Genomic DNA, 18365 nt, shown 5'->3' on the forward strand with positions numbered 1-18365 from the left:
TTTATTTTAGTCATTCATATTAAATTATACAAATTTTTAGATATTCAGGTTCACCAAAATTCTTTAGATTTTCTTAAATAAATTGCGGAGTAAATACATGCAGTATGCAAGGAGCCTAATAATAAGTTCTTCTAGTTTAATACTTGAACGGAAACCAAAAACTAGCAAAAGTTTTCAAAATCAAATTGTTGATTGAATACTGTTCAACACCGTCAACCACAAATGGACAATAGGTCAACGATTATAAATCATCATCAAGTTATTAATCCTAACGTGAATCCGCACAATAATGTATGTATAAAAAAAACGAAAATATTACGATATTTTAGAGAAGGTTTTTTACATACTTAAAAAAACAACCAACGTGATCTTTGTTAATTTGGCAAAACGATTTGGTTCAACCCCCAGTCAAATAATAGTATGGTTTAAAACCGTATGGTAAAGTATAAGAAATCAGGATATCTTGATGAACATTCGTAACAGGACCACATTAGTGCATGTCTGCAACAGGAGCACGCTAGTGAATCCCAACAACAAGAATATAGCGGTGTATCCCAACAACAAGGATGCAGCAATGTATTTCATCAAGGATACAGCCGTGTACTACTTGAATTGGGTACCTGTACTAATTATTTTATTTTTCCAGTTATTTCCTAACTGAGTAATGCATCCTCAATTCCAGTGCACTTCCGCATCAAGATTTCTACCGGGCAGTCACACAATTCAGTTCCAACACTGAATTAGATCCTAACCCTATTTCACAGGCTTTACCTCAAATAAAGTCTATCATCTCCTCTCTTAGAAATAAGAAAGCCCCCGTTTCTGATGGCATTCCAAATGCTGTCATAAAAATCCTTCCCTAGCAATGTTACCGGCATCGTTAAGGCGATGATGAGACTGCAGCATTTTCCAACTTCCTGGAAAAACGCTGTAGTAGTCTGCATCGCCAAAGAGGGAGAGCCTGCAAACAGTCCAACCAGCTACACACCAATTAACCTTCTTTTTACAATCAGCAAAGTCACTGAAGAGGTCGTTCGGACTCGCCTCGAAGACTACATTTCCGAGAATATTCTCCTTCCCAATTTTTAATTCGGCTTTCGAAAACAACATGGCACAGGTCATCAGTTATTGCGGGTTACTGGGCATATCATCAATGTCAGAAACTAACGCCATGTTTCATAATGACCTTTACAACCCCAAACCTATTTCTGCGGGAGTCCCTCAGGTCTCCAAATTCTCCCCAACCTTTAACATCTACTGTTGTAATACTCAACCGACCCAAGAGTCCTCACAGCAAAATAATCTCTTTTATAAGCATAACACTTACACACTAAAGTGATTTTAAACTATAACAATTATATAATATTGTGGAATTTATTATTATTAGTTATTAGTTTGGTAATCATTGACCCGGGCTCGCAGTACGTAGTCTGCAATTCCGGTCTAAGTGTCTGTCAATTTTAGTTTAGGCTGTCACTGGTAAACGATTGATTTACTAATTTAAGTAAAAATTCTGTTTAATTGTATAATTAAACACTTTTTTCCTAAACATGTTTAACCCTTCAACATTTTGAAGTTGAAAAGTGTTAACAACTTCAGGTTGATTCCAATGTATTTGTTACTTCTTGGAGACAGTTACTAATGCTTTGTTGGAAGACTATTAAACCACCTGTTAAAGCTGTTTAAAAGGAATATGAAGGAGTATTAGCTCGTGGGGCTTGTATGCAAGGTTTCTAAAGAATGTGCTGAATGGTACGAGTGTGGAAACGTTCCGTGATATGAATTTGTGTGACCAGATTGCGTTTATGAATGATTCCCTGAGAACCCTGAGTATGTGGTAGGAAGAGAGGAACAACTAGACGCAAGAATGTTAGTTGGTGGAACGACCAACTGCATTCGATGCGTAAAAGAGTGCGTAAGTTAAGAAGAAAGTGGCAGAAAGGTAGAAGCGAACATGTAGATGATGTAGGTGAACGAGAGAATGAATATCGCATGTATGTGAGAGTATACAAGGACTCCTTGCGCAATGCAAAGGAATATAATTGGAGACGGTTTTTTGGCGAATGCGGAAATGAGGACCCCTGGGGGCATGTGTACCGTATATGCAGGCGTGGTCGGCCTAATCCGGTCGTGATTGCTGTTGCGGACACATGGAATGACTCGGTGGATGCTGTGCTGCGAAAATTTTTCCCAACGGACGTTAATGAGTTTGTGCTACAGGGTCCTACTAACCAGGTTCCCCCTGTAAGCAGGGATGAATTAGAGTGTGCTGTTCGCAGACTGAGTGATCGGATGGCCCCTGGGCTGGACGAAATCACCGGGAGAATGGTCAAATGCCTGTGGTCCACTGGAGAAGAACATATGATGGCGATGTTGAATAAGTGCATTAACGAAGGTGTGTTTCCGGATGCTTGGAAGTCTAGTAGGGTGATCCTGCTACTGAAAGGTGTTGACAAGCCAATATGTCTGGTCCCGTTCTTGGCTAAAGTCTGTGAACAAATCATGACTGAGAGATTGCTTGCTGTTTGCGGTGGATTTAACTAATCCCAGTATGGCTTCGTGTGTGGTAGAGGCACGGAAGATGCCTGGGATGTCCTGAAGGGTCGCGTGAATGAATCGGTGCACAAGTATGTGTGTGGAGTGTTCGTTGATTTCAAGGGTGCGTTTGACAACCTCAGATGGGAACGTGTGCTTGAGAAACTACATCAGGTTGGAGTGGCTGAGATTAAATTATGGGTGGATTACTTCCGAGATCGGAAAGTATGTTTGGCTGGGCCTCAGAGCGTGGTATGGAAGGAGGTCATTCGCGGATGTCCGCAAGGATCTGTGTGTGGACCGTTTGTGTGGAACCTAATGATGGATGAACTGCTGAATGTGTTAGAAGACATGGGAGCCAAGTTTGTTGTGTATGCGGACAACTTACTTATACTAGTCGAGGGTGATAGTAGGTTGACTCTAGAGCGAAGGGGTACTGAATACATGAATGTTGTGTGCGAGTGGGGAGCGAGGATGGGGGTCGAGGTTTCAGAAACCAAGACCACTGCCACGCTCCTCAAGGGATGCTTGTCGGCCAGCCGTCCACCCTGGATAAGGCTGGGCAATGGCCATGTGAGATATGAGAGAGTGGTATTGTAATGGGTGAACGGATGAACTTTTCCCCCCTTCAGTGGTCTGCGTCCAAAAATTTCAGCTATTGCAGGTTCCCTCTCAAGGGTGATGAGGAAGGAATGGGGTTTCCGGAGGAAGGCAACTCGCACTGTATACAGGGGACTGTTTGTGGCGTGTGCTTTGTATGGTGTAAGTGTGTGGTGCGACTCTCTGTCGATGGCGACCAATAGAACACGCCTGATGTGCTACCATCGAGTGGTTTTGTATACCTGTCTGAACGTGTGTCGCACTGTGTCGACGGAGGCGATGGTGGTGCTCATGGGCGAGCTTCCCTGGGATCTGGAGGCGGCTGACGGGGTGTGCGTTACAGGGTTCGACGCGGGCATCCGCCTTGTATGTATGAGGAGACTGTAGCAAATGTGGGAGTCGGAAAGGCCTTCAATGAATATCTGTTTGCGCGTTGGCAGAAGCGCTGGGATACCAGTAATAAGAGTCGACCCATGTACATGTTCGTGAATGATGTGCGAATGGCCAGTGCCAATGAATGGTTCTGGATTTGTCGTGAGCTGGGTTTCTTAATTACAGGTCATGGCAGTATGAATGTGTTTTTGTTTAGTAGAGGGTTATGTGATACGGAGGAGTGCGACTGTGGCACTGGACGAGAGAATGTGAACCATTTACTGGTGGAGTGCCTGTTATATGCGAACGAAAGGAGGGTGCTCGAAGACAGCTTGGGCGAGAGGGTGAGCCAGGTGAGAGATTGGTCAGCTGTCATCGGAACTCAGAGCGGTTTTGAGGCACCGAGTATCTTTGCCCGTTCTGTGTTCACAGCCAGGGCGTCGCGCCACCGCATATAATGTGGTGGTGTGGAGTGATCGTCGTACATTTTAATAACCGTGTGTAGCATATACTAATTTGTGTCGTCGTACATTTTAAACAGAATGGATGTATGTATGAAGGTAGACGGAAGAGCATGATGATTGTTGCGAATCAGGGACTCCCTGACAGATGGCAGCTGAAGTATGGAGAGCATGTATTATATATTTTTATTTAATATTGTTGTGTTTCTTGTAGGTGTTTCTCTTCCAGCTACGTAGGGGACGCGTGCTGATTTCTATTGCACGCGGACTCGTGGTCGAACCATGTCGCGATCCTGACCAGACCAATGGTCCGGCCGTGGTATTTGGAGGTATCGGAGCCTCCAGTCTGCGGAAGATCATATGGGAAGGAAAATGGATAGATTTTGGGGCGGCTGCGGGAAGGCTTGTAAGAGGGTCACTCGTGTTTCATGGATGGCGACCATGCGTACCCGAGCTGGCCACATAGGGCCTGGTGATGCACTGAACGCCTAAACTGCAGCATGCTTGCATGCGAACATCATACCAGTGATGTAAACAGTGAGTTTATGAGTGAGCTGCGTGCAAAGAACTTGGCTGGTATGAGTGAAACCAGGTTCAAGGAGAAGGTGCCACTGGTGAGAATGGTTGTGGATAAGAGAGATGCGAATATAGGAATGGTGGTCGTCAAGGTGGACACGGCGTCATCTAGAATGTTAGTTGAGTCTGGCAGAGTATATGTGGGCATGTATGCGTTCCGGTGCCGTGACTGGGAGAATGTTCCCAGGTGCTACAGGCGTCTGGGATTTGGGCATAAGGCGGCATGATGCAAAAGGGCTGAGGTGTGTGTCGCACGTTCTCCAGGCGTGCTCCCATGTCCACTACGAACGGATAATGAGACATAGCGTGATAGTGGCGAAGGTGGCCGACCACACCAGGCACGTTGTATGGCAGACCGAGGTGGAGCCGCATGTGCGTCATCGGGACGGGACCCTCTTTAAACCCGATCTTGTCATCCACTTAGCCGACAACGTCACCGTCGTGTCGGATGTTCAGGTATCGTGGGAGAAGGGGGACAGTCTTGACATCGCGTGGGACCGTAAGAAGTTCACCTATAGGTTGTTATAACAATCCCAGGTTCGTCGAGGCTGCAAAGCTAAGATGGTCTGGGAAGAAGCTTGAGTTCTTGCCCATCATCATCGGGGCCCGTGGCATTTGGCCACGATGTAACCGCCCCACCGAGGACGCCCTGAGGTTTACCCAACATCTTAAAACCAGCTGTGTAAACAGCACCGTCAAATGGGGCGGCTCTATTCACTCGAGCTTCATGAGGCGTATCTTCCGGCACAACAGGGGATTCCAGGGTAAGAGGAGGACAACACCACCGGACCTACCGACCCAGGAACACTACTAGTTGGGGATTAGCCCGTGGTTGCTGCGAAACGTTATAGTTTAGTGTTTTTCTTTTGTATAAGTTAGTTATATTTCGTATTTTATTTTTTTATTTTTTATTTTTTATATCATTTTGTATAACACTAGAATAGAAATACATTGTAAATATTTAAGGCAATGACATGTCATTTACTTTACGAGGAGGGTGTTCCCAACAGTGTGGAAAAGAGCAAAAGTTGTGTGGTTACCAAAAGAGAAAGGAGGTTGGAGACCAATATCCTTGCTGCCTGCTGGAGCAAAATTGTTGGACAAAATGATCAATAATAGAATAATGTATCAGATAGAGAGTAAACGGGGACTGAGTGATAGACAGTACGGATTCAGAGAAGGCAGAGGCACATTAGAAGCGATGGAACACACCAGGGAATGACGGAACTGAAGAGGCACTTCTCAAAAGGTTTTACAATAAAGTACACGGACGGCTGGTCGCTTGATCACTAATCTACCAAGCTTGTCGAAGAATTTGAACATGTTGTTCACGGCCACGTGCCCCTGGTGTGCAGGGATTGTAAAACTGGTTAAACGGAGGTGGTGTCATTAGCGTGTGCTTCAACCGAAGCATACAGTTGTTTGTGTATTGTTTTCGCCCATAACTTGTTGTTTTTTGAAGAATCTTGGGGTGTGGGTTCTCTAGAGTGCATGTCCCAACTCATGGTTAGTGCCCTTTTGGAGCGTTTGGTAAAGATTTGCGAATTTTATTATTTGTCTTAGGTTGTTTGGAGTGTACTTGTTTTGTGGTGTGAGTGTGTCGAAGAATGGCTGATAGGGAAGAGTTGCCGTGCAAAAGCATGGACGCGACACCAGTGTACATAGTCTCAGTCTCAGCGAGGCGGGTGATTGTCCAAGTAGACGTGGAAAGAAGAGGCTTGGAAGAAATATTAGTTCAACTAAATCAAATCATTTTCCGTTAAGGAAAATACGAAAGACTTGTAATACCCTATATTAGTAGTATACTAATATAAATGGTCAATTTGAAATGATGATTTAAGAAACAACACGGTCAACAAACCACCTCATTTTTAATGAATGCTTGATATAATTGTCAAATTAACAAACCCAATGTTTATGGGGAAGCAGGTTATAAACCTTATTTTTGACAATAATAAATTCCTACAATATACTTAATAATATCTAAATTTTAATATAATTTACATAACATATATGGCAATTTATACATGTTGCTTAAAATATTACCTATTTTAAATAACATACATGACTACTTATTATTTTAATTTTTAAATTTAAATGATTAATTTTCAATATCTGGTACACAGATACTAGTAGCTCGTGTGTGTAGTGCAGAAACATTAATAACGTGATTTGTTAATACTATAATGATACCATACTGCCTATTGCGAAAACTTCATTTAGAAATTATCGCTACCACCGCAGTATAAATACACTACCACTACACCAATTTTATGTAAATAAAGCTTAATATATTCTTCTTTACATTGGCTGTACTTGATATTTCTTTGAAGCAATGTATAGCATCCCTAATCTTCTTGTGACAGTGGTTGTAGAAAATCCGTATTGAACCCTTTATATTTTAGAGCATCTTGTCATAATACCTAAAACATAAATATTATAAAAACGTGGGTAATGAAATTGTTATACTGAATCATCTTTCTTTAACTGAAATATTTAAAATTGGATTAACAACAAACAACATACAAAGTAATTACAAGTAACTTTCATAAATAAAAATATATTTTAGTTAATTGTACGTCGAGTACATAGCTGAAATTATTGCAAAACTTAATCGACAAGAAATTAATTAATTAATTACTCTATCATTGAAATTTTTGTACGTTTTTTATCAACTTTAAAATATTTTAGGCAATAGTAATTTTGGTCCATGCCAATTTGAGCATTTTAATTCATCTCCCACATCGAAAACAAAATACAAATAATATTCAAAAATTTGTATAACATTGAAAATCTAGATAAAGGAATTTCAGTAGATATTTACTAATTCAACATTTATGAAATTTTGTTTTTGATTAATAAAATATTCTTGATTATGTATTTATTTTTCATATAATATAATTAAAATCCGCATTTCCATTATTAAAATTAGAAAATATTGTTCAAATTATTATTATTTATTAATTAAAATAAAGTTTATTTTAAAAAGAACCTATAATGTAAAATGAAAAATATATATTAAATTATTCTTACAACTTACAACGAACTGGACTTTGGTTCGACTGCAAAATATTTGTCTGATAGTACATAGCTGAGATTATTGCAAACCTCAATTGACAATAAATTATGAATGATATAAAAAGAAATTGTTCCACATACTCTAGTACTGTGTTTATAATTTCTCAAATTTGATCCAAGAAATATTTTTATTACATCAAACATTGAAACTTGAAAAGTATTTTAATTTTGTTCTTTATAAGGTATAAATATAAATATTTTAATATAGAATTATCCAACAAATATCTGTATTCTACTTCATTCAAGTTAGAAAATTTTGATCAAACAACTATAATCAAAAGACGTTTATTATTGCAATTGTTTTTTATTTCATGGTAAATTTTATAACGCTTATGGGTCTCAAAAATTCAAAATTTCTAAAATGTGTTTTGTCTATAAAAATTTAATTTCAAAGTTGTATCAAGAAAATTATATTAATTTATGATTCGTATGTAAATATATGTAATAATAAAATTTTTAGTTATCCATGAAATTAACTTGTTTTCAGATTTTTTTAAACTTGTGTATTTTTGGACACTTAATTTTTAAGACAGATTGTGTTTACATTAAATATACCTCAGACTAATCAAACTCAAAGAATTAAATCTACAGACCTTTGGTTTCACTTCTTTCACACCAGATTCTCTTTGATCACTCAAATGTCAAGAGAAAACTAAAACAGTCTGGGGACTTCCTTTGTTCCATCGTGACTAAAATATAAAATAAAGTTGAATATATACAAAATATTAAAGGACAACACAGTAAGTCGATTTAATTTTAAAAATGTATATATATATATATATATATATTTTCAAATAACAATAACTATGGACATCAGTACAAAGTTTTGCCTAGTTTTTTTTGAACATTAATTTTTTCTGTATTTTCATAAATATTTAAATTAATTGTACTGATTGTAAAATATTGTTTTTCAACTAATCTTCTAAAAATAATTAGTATTAAGAACGTATGTAACATTTCTATCTTAATTGAATTGTTTCCAGTAAATTATATTGGTGGTATCGTTTTATGCTAATTACATACATAATTTTGACTCACAAAATTATTTACTTAGAAATTGATTAGTTTTATAGTTCAAATCGTTTACTGTTTACGTAATGTCAATTTTCGCATTTTCCCGCATCGAAAACAAAATATAAATGAATAATTAAATGAATTTTTAGTAGATCTTTATTAATTTAATATTTATGAAATTTTGTCTTCTGTTAATAAAATATTTTTTATTTTGTATTTAATTATTTATTATTTTCAAATTACTATAATGTAATAAAAATCCACGTTTCACATTATTAAAATTAGAAAATATTAATCAAATTAGATGACGTTTAATTTTAATTTTATGATTAAGTTGGATTGTTTATTAATTAAAATATGTTCATTTTAAAGAAAAACTATAACGTTATACAAAAATATTTGTCAAATTAATCTTACAATATTCACGTATATGAATAGAATAAATTTGCTATTCATTCAAATCTTAATCGACAAGAAATGAAGAATGATAAAAAATAAATTGTTCCATGTACTCTACTACTGTTTATAATTTCCATTTATTACACCAAATATCCTTGAAAAGTATTTTAATTTTTTTCTTTTTAACGTATAAATATAAATATTTTTATATAGAATTGTCCAACAAATATATGTATTCTACTTCATTCAAGTTTGAAAATTTTGATCAAACAACTATAATCAAAATAAACGTATTTTTATTATAGTTTGTTTCAAATATTTGATACGTAAAGTTGATTACGTTTATAGGACTGATATTCAAAATTTTCAAAATGTATTTGTCTATTAAAATTATATTTCAAAGCTGTATCAAGAAAATTATATTAATTTATGATTCATATGTAAATATATGTAATAATAAAATTTTTAGTTAATCCATCAATTAACTTGTTTTCTATGATTTTTTTAAACTGGTGTATTTTTGTTTCTACACGGACTGTCTCGAAACTTAGCTGATTGCTGCTATAAATTTCCTCAACTTTATTCATGAAATTTACAACTTATAAGTGTTAATACTTATTCCATTTTTCACACTTCATCATCGAAAAACACGAATTCTAAAATAGAAATTAAATTCTCCTGAATCGATTGCTGAAGAGAATTATCTGTGTTGAACCCTAAATGTCGATAGTGCCTATTGCATGACAACGCGTTCCGCTCAAGTCCAGAATAGTGAAGGAGTTTTTGCCTAAAAAGGGCCTTATTGTTTTACAACATCCGCCATATTCGCTAGATTTACCACCAGCAGACTTCTGGCTATAGAAGAGATTCAAGGTACGGTGACGTGAGTCCTTGAAAAGACCTCAAGGAATGACTTCAACTTTTTTTTTAATTGTTTCACAATCTTATATAAATGATGAAAGAGTATACTTGGAATAATATTAAATAAAAATTACGATTTGTTTACCCGTTTCGTTTATCTGACATCAGTCACCTAATTTTTGAGACGGACTGTGTATGCATTAAATATACTTTTGACTAATCAAACTTAAAGTATCTATTCTACTGACCTTTGGTTTCACTTCTTTTACATCATTCTCATTGATCACTCATATGTCATGAGAAAACTATAACATTCTGGGCACCTCCTTTGTTCCATCGTCAATGACTAAAATAAAAAATAAGGTTGAATATTGTCACACCCGTCCCTTATTGGGGGTTGGGGAGTAGCTCAGATAAACACCAGTACAGAATAAATACAATGTTATAGCTTATATAGAAAAAACACATTACAAATTGTCTGACTTACAGTAATAAGTAAGGGACCATCTTCAGGGCTGCTCTTGGGGTTCACTGGTATCCACCGGGCGACTCGTGACCTCTGTTGTAGTTCACACACTTCTGTCCCGTTACTTGATCTTCGTCGCGCTTTTATTTATAGTCTGATATTACAAAACATTACAATAGTTTATTGACACCAGTAAAGCGTGACCCAGATATACCGCTGAGTCTTGGCAAGTCAGCGGAATGTATTGGTGCTGACAATGCCAATCAAGACATTATGCGAAAGCAATAATCGCACTAGGGGCAATGTTTGTATGTTGATGATTAAGGATTATTTATGTGTCCTATCGTCCCTATGTGACAATATATACAAAATATTAAAGAACAATACAGTAAGTTTCTTTAAATTTAAAAATATTTTTTTTAATAATTATTTCTTTTGTACATTAATTTTTTTATTACATTTTCATATATATTTAAATCGAAATTCTCACTTTGGAATCAACATTTTACTTCATTATAAATAGAAAACGGTGACCAAATAATCTTCAACATATTTAATAACCATTTTAAGTTCTTTAAATAGTTAAAATTAAAAAAATATATTCACGTATGTGAAAGTTCTGGAAGACAATTTATTAAAGGTTGGCAAAAGGTACTGTTTATAAAATATTGTTTTTCAACAATTCTTCTAAAAGTAATTAGTATTGTGAGCATATGTAACATATGTTAATTCAATTGTTTCCAGTAAATTATATTGGTGTTATCGTTTAATTGCATATGTGTAATTATATAGTTTTTAGTCACAAAATTATTTACTTGCAAGTAATCTTTGAAACTTTTGTTTTTTATCAACTTTAAAATATTTTTGACAATACCAATTTAATTTAAAGAAATTGTTTGATCCAAATCGGGTTCTCTTTATGTAAATGCCAATTTGAGCAACAAAATACAAATAATGACCAAAAATTTGTATAGCATTGGAAATCTAGATAAATGGATAATTAAATAAATTTTCAGTAGGTCTTTAGTAATTCTATATTTATGAAATTTTATCTTTGATTAATAAAATATTTTTGATTAATTATTTATTTATTTTTCAAATTACTACAATGTAACTAAAATCCACGTTTCATATTATTAAAATTAGAAAATATTGATCAAATTAGTTACCGTTTAATTATAATTCTATGAATAAGTTGAATTGTTTATTAATTAAAATATGACAAGATCGAAAGAAACTAAATCTAAATGTTAAATTGCTTCCATCGTGTCATTGTCCAATATTAAAATTCAATAAATTGAATGTTTACACAAACTTAAAACTCCATTTTAATGCATTGAGAACTTTATTTCAATATTAATTTTTTGTGTTATTAAAAAATTGCAGTAGGACCTGTTCTTAAACATTATTAATTGTATGTAAAATGAATTATTTAACTAAAATAAATATAAATCTATAGATGCTATGACTGACTACTGTACGGGTACTTTCGAAGTAGAAAAGTCATTACACATACTAATATGTCACAATTAGTTAAATGTTTGTTCCAGCGTCAATGACTAAAATAAAAAATAAGGTTGAATATATACATATACAAAATATTAAAGAACAATACAGTAAGTTTTTCTAATTTTAAAAATGTTTTTTTAATAATTATTTCTATTGTAGATTAATTTTTTAATTGCATTTTCATACATATTTAAATAGAAATTCTCAGTTTGAAATCTACATTTAGATCTAAAGAAACTAAAGAATCTAGAGAATCTAAAGGATTTAAAGAATCTAAAGAATCTAAAGGATTTAAAGAATCTAAAGAATCTAAAGAATCTAAAGTATCTAAAGAATCTGAAGAATTTAAAGAATCTAAAGAATCTAAAGAATCTAAAGAATCTAAAGAATCTAAAGAATCTAAAGAATCTAAAGAATCTAAAGAATATAAAGAATCTAAAAAATCTAAAGATTCTAAAAAATCTAAAGAATCTAAAGAAACTAAAGAATATAAAGAATCTAAAGAATCTAAAGAATCTAAAGAATCTAAAGAATCTAAAGAATCTAAAGAATCTAAAAAATCTAAAGAATCTAAAGGATCTAAAGAATCTAAAGAATCTAAAGAATCTAAAGAATCTAAAGAATCTAAAGAATCTAAAGAATCTAAAGAATCTAAAGAATCTAAAGAATCTAAAGAATCTAAAGAATCTAAAGAATCTAAAGAATCTAAAGAATCTAAAGAATCTAAACAATCTAAAGGATCTAAAGAATCTAAATTATAAATAGAAAACGGTGACCAAATAATCTACAACATATTTAATAATCATTTTAAATTCTTTAAATATTTAAAATCTATAATATAAAAATGAATCGCAAAATGTGTTGGTAAGCGCATAACTCAACAACGCCTGGACCAATTTGGCCAATTCTTTTTTTAAAATGTTCGTTGAAGTCCAAGGATGGTTCTTACGGCGAGAAAAAATCGAATAATTGCCGGGAAAACCCTAAAAACAGCACTTTTCTTTTTCACATACAAAAGTTTTCTAACTAAAACGTAGAATCACTTTGAGCTTTATTGCTATTATATAAAGTTCATATTAAATTACAAGCACTCACTGTTATCTAGGAAATGTAGGTGTGTTCCTAACGTCAAAAAGTAAATTTGCACTTTCTTACCGCTATACAAAGTTCAAATTCAATCATATCTATCAAAACAGTGTGCGTGTGTGCGTTGGAGCCCAGAATACGTCGTTGGAGGATTTAATGTCGCGTTCCGAAATTAAAAAAAAGTGATCGCGGACCCGACCAAATTGAATAGTCACAAAATATAATAATAACAACTTGGTCGGTTTCGTGATATTATTTCTTTTGTTTTACTTTCGGCAGGCGACAAAAAAAAATAAAACATTGGTATGGCTTTAAAGGATTTGACTTCAAGTCATATCAGATTAAAAAAAACAAATTAAAAAAACAACTGTCAATGTCGATTTGCCGCCTTTGCCGGTATTGTTTTTCTTGGATTTTCTGTTATACTCTACTGAGTGTGCTTTTGTTTTGTTTGCAGTGTTTTGTTATCTACCTATGAAAAAAAGTTATTGCATGTGACACAATATTTTAATAATGCCTCCTATAAGACGAGGCAATTTAAGTAGAAGAACACGAAATGCTACAAACCAAGCTAATTACCGATCTAATCGTACTGCACAAGAACGTGACGACCGAAATGAACATAAAAGAATTAGGATATCACAAACACGTGAAGCGCGAGCACGACTTTCAACTAATAATCGCGCAAATTTGAATCGGGCTGCTTTCAGTTACGATGTATCAATTGACTACAGTAACTACCAATATGTTGTTATTGGTTCTATGAACTCGGTTTGCTCACATTGTAAAGCATTAAAATACAAAAACGAAGCCAATGGATTGTGTTGCGCAAATGGTAAAGTAAAATTAATATCATTGAATCCACCACCAGAGTTATTGTACTCATTGGTTTCAGGAATAGGAACAGATTCCATACACTTTTTTAAAAATATCCAACAATATAATTGCTTTCAAATGACTTCATTTGGGGCAACAAATGTGGTTCGGGAAAATTTTATGCCAACTTTTAAGGTATGTATTAAAGCAGTTAATCATAATTATTTTAGCGAACAATATCTTCTGATATATAATTTATAATAACAAATATTATTTAAGTTTGATCACTGACAATACATAAATTTATTCTACACATTGCTTATTTATTTTATTTTATAGTGTTTTTGGTACAAATATAATATATATATATTTTTTAATTTACAGATACAAGGCCAAATATATCACAGAGCAGGTTCATTGTTACCAGTGCCAGCTAGCAACTATGAATTCCTGCAAATTTATTTTATGGGCAATTCACAACAAGAAATAGATCAGCGTTGTGCATATAACAATTTAGTAAAGAGGCCTATTGTAGAACAATTACAAACTTTTTTTCATGAACACAATCAATTGATTATATTGTTTAAAAGTGTACTTGATCTGATGCCATCTGATAATCACAAAATTGTAATCAGAGCTGATAAAACACTTACGGGTCAACATGCAAGACGTTTTAATGCACCAACTATTGATGAAGTTGCTATCGTTGTAGTTGGAGAAAACTTTGAATCCCGTGATATTGTTTTACATCGTCGGAATGATCAATTACAACGTATAAAGGAAACACACCGCTCATATGATGCACTGCAATATCCCATTATATTTTGGCAAGATGAAGATGGCTATGATTTCTCAATAAAAATGATCAATCCCATTACAGGTAATTAAAATATTAGTTTAGCTATGGCGATAATATCTCAGTCAATATATTAGGTATTTTAATTTTATAGATTAGAGATGTTATTAAAACAAAATATATTTACAGGTTCTGAAATCAACAAAAAAGTAAGCTCAATGAAATATTATTCATACCGCCTAATGATTCGGGAAAATGAAGACAATCACATATTGAAATGTCGGCGATTATATCACCAATATGTTGTTGACATATATGTTAAAATTGAAACGGAGAGATTAACATTTATCAGGTTGAATCAAACTAAACTCCGATCTGAAGAGTATATTCACCTTCGAGATGCGATTAATACAGATGGCAATGCACAGAATGTGGGACGGATGACAATTCTTCCAGCAACATACATGTCGTATGTTCGTCATTATGCTTTATTATACAGCAGATTTGTTCATCACATTTACATGCAATCCACACTGGATAGAAATCAAGCAGGAGTTATTCCCTGGGCAATCACCCATTGATCGTCATGATATTACAGCCAGAGTCTTTAGACAAAAGTTGAAATCTTTGATGGATTTCATCGTAAAACATCATGTGTTTGGTGAGACACGCTACTGGATGTATTCTGTGGAGTGGCAGAAACGAGGACTGCCACATGCACACATTTTGATTTGGTTGGTTGAAAAGATAAGGCGAAATGAAGTTGATGCAGTGATATCAGCTGAAATCCCTAATGTACAAGTAGATCCTGGATTGAATGAGGTAGTTATCAAGAACATGATACATGGTCCCTGTGGAACTCTTAATCAAAATTCACCGTGCATGATGGATGGTAAATGTTTGAAACGATATCCACGGACATTAATATCGGAAACAATTACTGGTAATGACGGTTATCCACTGTATCGTCGCCGATCGACAGCAGACGATGGAAGATCAACAATTGTAAAAATAAATCAACAAGATATTGAGATAGATAATCGCTGAATTGTTCCATATTCACCCATTTTATCAAAGACCTTCAAAGCACACATCAATGTTGAATCTTGCCATTCAGTGAAATCTATTACATTTGCAAATATGTAACCAAAGGGAGTGATATGGCTGTGATTGGAATTGGTGCAGAGAATTCCAATGATGAAGTTACTCAATACCATATGGGCCGCTATGTTAGTAGTAATGAAGCAATTTGGCGAATATTTTCTTTTCCAATTCATGAGAGACACCCTTCTGTTATTCACTTAGCTGTGCATTTAGAAAATGGACAAAGGGTGTATTTTACAGCAGAGAACGCAGGTCAAAGAGCTGCTCAGCCACCATCTACTACATTAACAAGTTTTTTTGAGACATGTCAAAACGATAATTTCGCACAAACATTGCTATATTCTGAAATGCCAAAATATTATACTTGGAACAATCCTCAAGGAGATTTATACGACGGAAACAAGGAAAACCAGTACCAGGATACCCAGATGTATATTCCACCGATGCGATTGGTCGAATTTATTCAGTATATCCAAGCAATGGTGAATGTTTTTATTTACGACTGCTATTAGTCAATGTACGTGGCCCAACATCATTCCAACATTTACGAACTGTTGATGGTGAATTGTGTGCATCCTACAGAGAAGCCTGTCAACGTTTACAATTGCTAGAAAATGACGCTCATTGGGATCAAACTCTCAGTGATGCTGTAATATCTTCACACGCTCATCAAATACGAACATTGTTTTCTATAATCATATCTACATGCTTCCCATCAAACACAATTGATTTGTGGATCAAGTACAAAGATTATATGTGTGATGATATTTTGTATCAAATACGGAATAGAATGGGAAATCCAAATATGCAAATCAGTGAAGAAATTTACAACGAAACATTGCACATGTGCTTGATGATGTCAAACAAACTATTAATTCAATTAGGCCTGGCCGCGCCCAATCGTCCAATGCATGATGCTTTTAACCAAGAGTTGCACCGAGAAAAACTGTATGATCTCAACACTTTGAAAGAATTAATTTAAACAAATCTTCCACTGTTGAATGAACAACAGAGGTATGTATTTGATACTCTTATGAAAGTAACAAATGATGAAACTGGGGGGATTTACTTCTTAGATGCACCTGGTGGTACAGGAAAAACTTTTTTAATTTCATTAATATTAGCAACAATTCGCTCACAAAATAAAATTGCACTTGCACTCGCTTCGTCGGGAATCGCAGCAACTTTGCTTGAAGGTGGTCGAACAGCCCATTCAGCACTAAAATTGTCATTAAATATGCAAAGCAATGAAACTCCAACCTGCAACATTTCGAAGAACTCTGCAATGGCAAAGGTTTTGCAGCAATGTCAATTGATCGTTTGAGATGAATGCACGATGGCACATAAAAAATCTTTGGAGGCTTTAGACAGAACCTTAAAAGATCTACGAAGCAATCAGAACCGATTTGGTGGTGCAATGATTTTATTAGCAGGAGATTTTCGTCAAACATTGCCAGTGATTCCACGATCAACGCCAGCTGATGAACTCAACGCATGTCTAAAGTCATCCAATTTGTGGAAATATGTCAAAGTACTTGCAAAATGACCAATCTGGAAACATTCTGTAAACAACTCATTGACATTGGTAATGGCAATTTTCCTATTGACATGTTGACTGGATGCATTAACTTTCCTCAAAGTTTTTGTCATTTAACTCAATCAAAAGAAGAACTCATTCAGAAGGTATTTCCAGATGTTGCTCGAAATTACAGAAACCATGATTGGTTAAGCGAACGAGCTATATTGGCAGCCAAAAACATTGATGTAAATGAATTAAATTTCAAAATTCAAGAACAAATTACAGGCGAATCGAGGATATATAAATCAGTTGATTCGGCATCTAACGAAGACGATGTAGTTAACTATCCACCGGAATTTTTAAACTCGCTGGATTTGCCAGGATTGCCACCTCACAATCTTCAATTATAGGTTGGATCGGTAATTATAATGTTGGGAAATATCAACCAACCACGCCTTTGCAACGGCACACGGTTAGCGATAAAAAAACTACTAAACAACGTGATAGAAGCAACTATATTGAAAGGAAAGTATAAAGGAGAAGATGTTCTCATACCGAGCATCCCAATGATTCCGACTGATGTGCCATTTGAGTTTAAACGACTACAGTTTCCAGTGCGGCTTGCTTTTGCTATGACCATAAACAAGACCCAGGGGCAATCATTAAGTGTTTGTGGTATTAATTTGGAAAACCCATGTTTCTCACATGGTCAATTGTATGTTGCCTGTTCCCGTATTGGAAAACCATCAGATTTGTTTGTCTATGCGCCAGGTAATCAAACAAAAAACATCGTTTATCACAAAGCACTACAATGAAAATAGAACTGATTTTTTTTTTGTTAATAATTATGATTTACATGATTAAAATTACTTACTTTTAAATGCTTATAGTGTTTTATTTAATTATTTTTAATTCACACCGAATTATTACCAGGGTGACGGTTCTGTTCAGGATAATTTTTTGCAAAGAATATAAAAAAGGTAGGAACAAAACACTGCCAGATTATAAATTTTTTTGACAGGACGAAGTCTGTCGGGTCAGCTAGTTGTTAATAAAATAAATTTTAAAGTGAAACACTTATTTACTGAAAATTAAAAAAATGTATTCACATATGTGAATAAAAACAATATTTTCAAAAAGTTATTCAAGATAATTTATTAAAAGTTATCTAAA

At 34.5% G+C, this 18365-nt stretch overlaps 1 protein-coding gene across 1 annotated transcript in view; it reads left to right on the top strand.

The window, feature by feature from the left end:
• LOC126266346 (uncharacterized) overlaps positions 1 to 18088 on the top strand; it is a 183910-nt gene extending 165822 nt beyond the window's left edge. Inside the window, exon 2 of the mRNA XM_049970274.1 lies at positions 17964 to 18088. The gene's annotated coding sequence lies outside the window, so the exon portion shown is untranslated. The remainder of the gene's footprint in view (positions 1 to 17963) is intronic.
• Positions 18089 to 18365: the final 277 nt, after the last annotated feature.

The sequence above is a fragment of the Aethina tumida genome, chromosome 8 (assembly GCF_024364675.1).
Source record: "Aethina tumida isolate Nest 87 chromosome 8, icAetTumi1.1, whole genome shotgun sequence".
In the NCBI taxonomy this organism is placed as follows: domain Eukaryota; kingdom Metazoa; phylum Arthropoda; class Insecta; order Coleoptera; family Nitidulidae; genus Aethina; species Aethina tumida.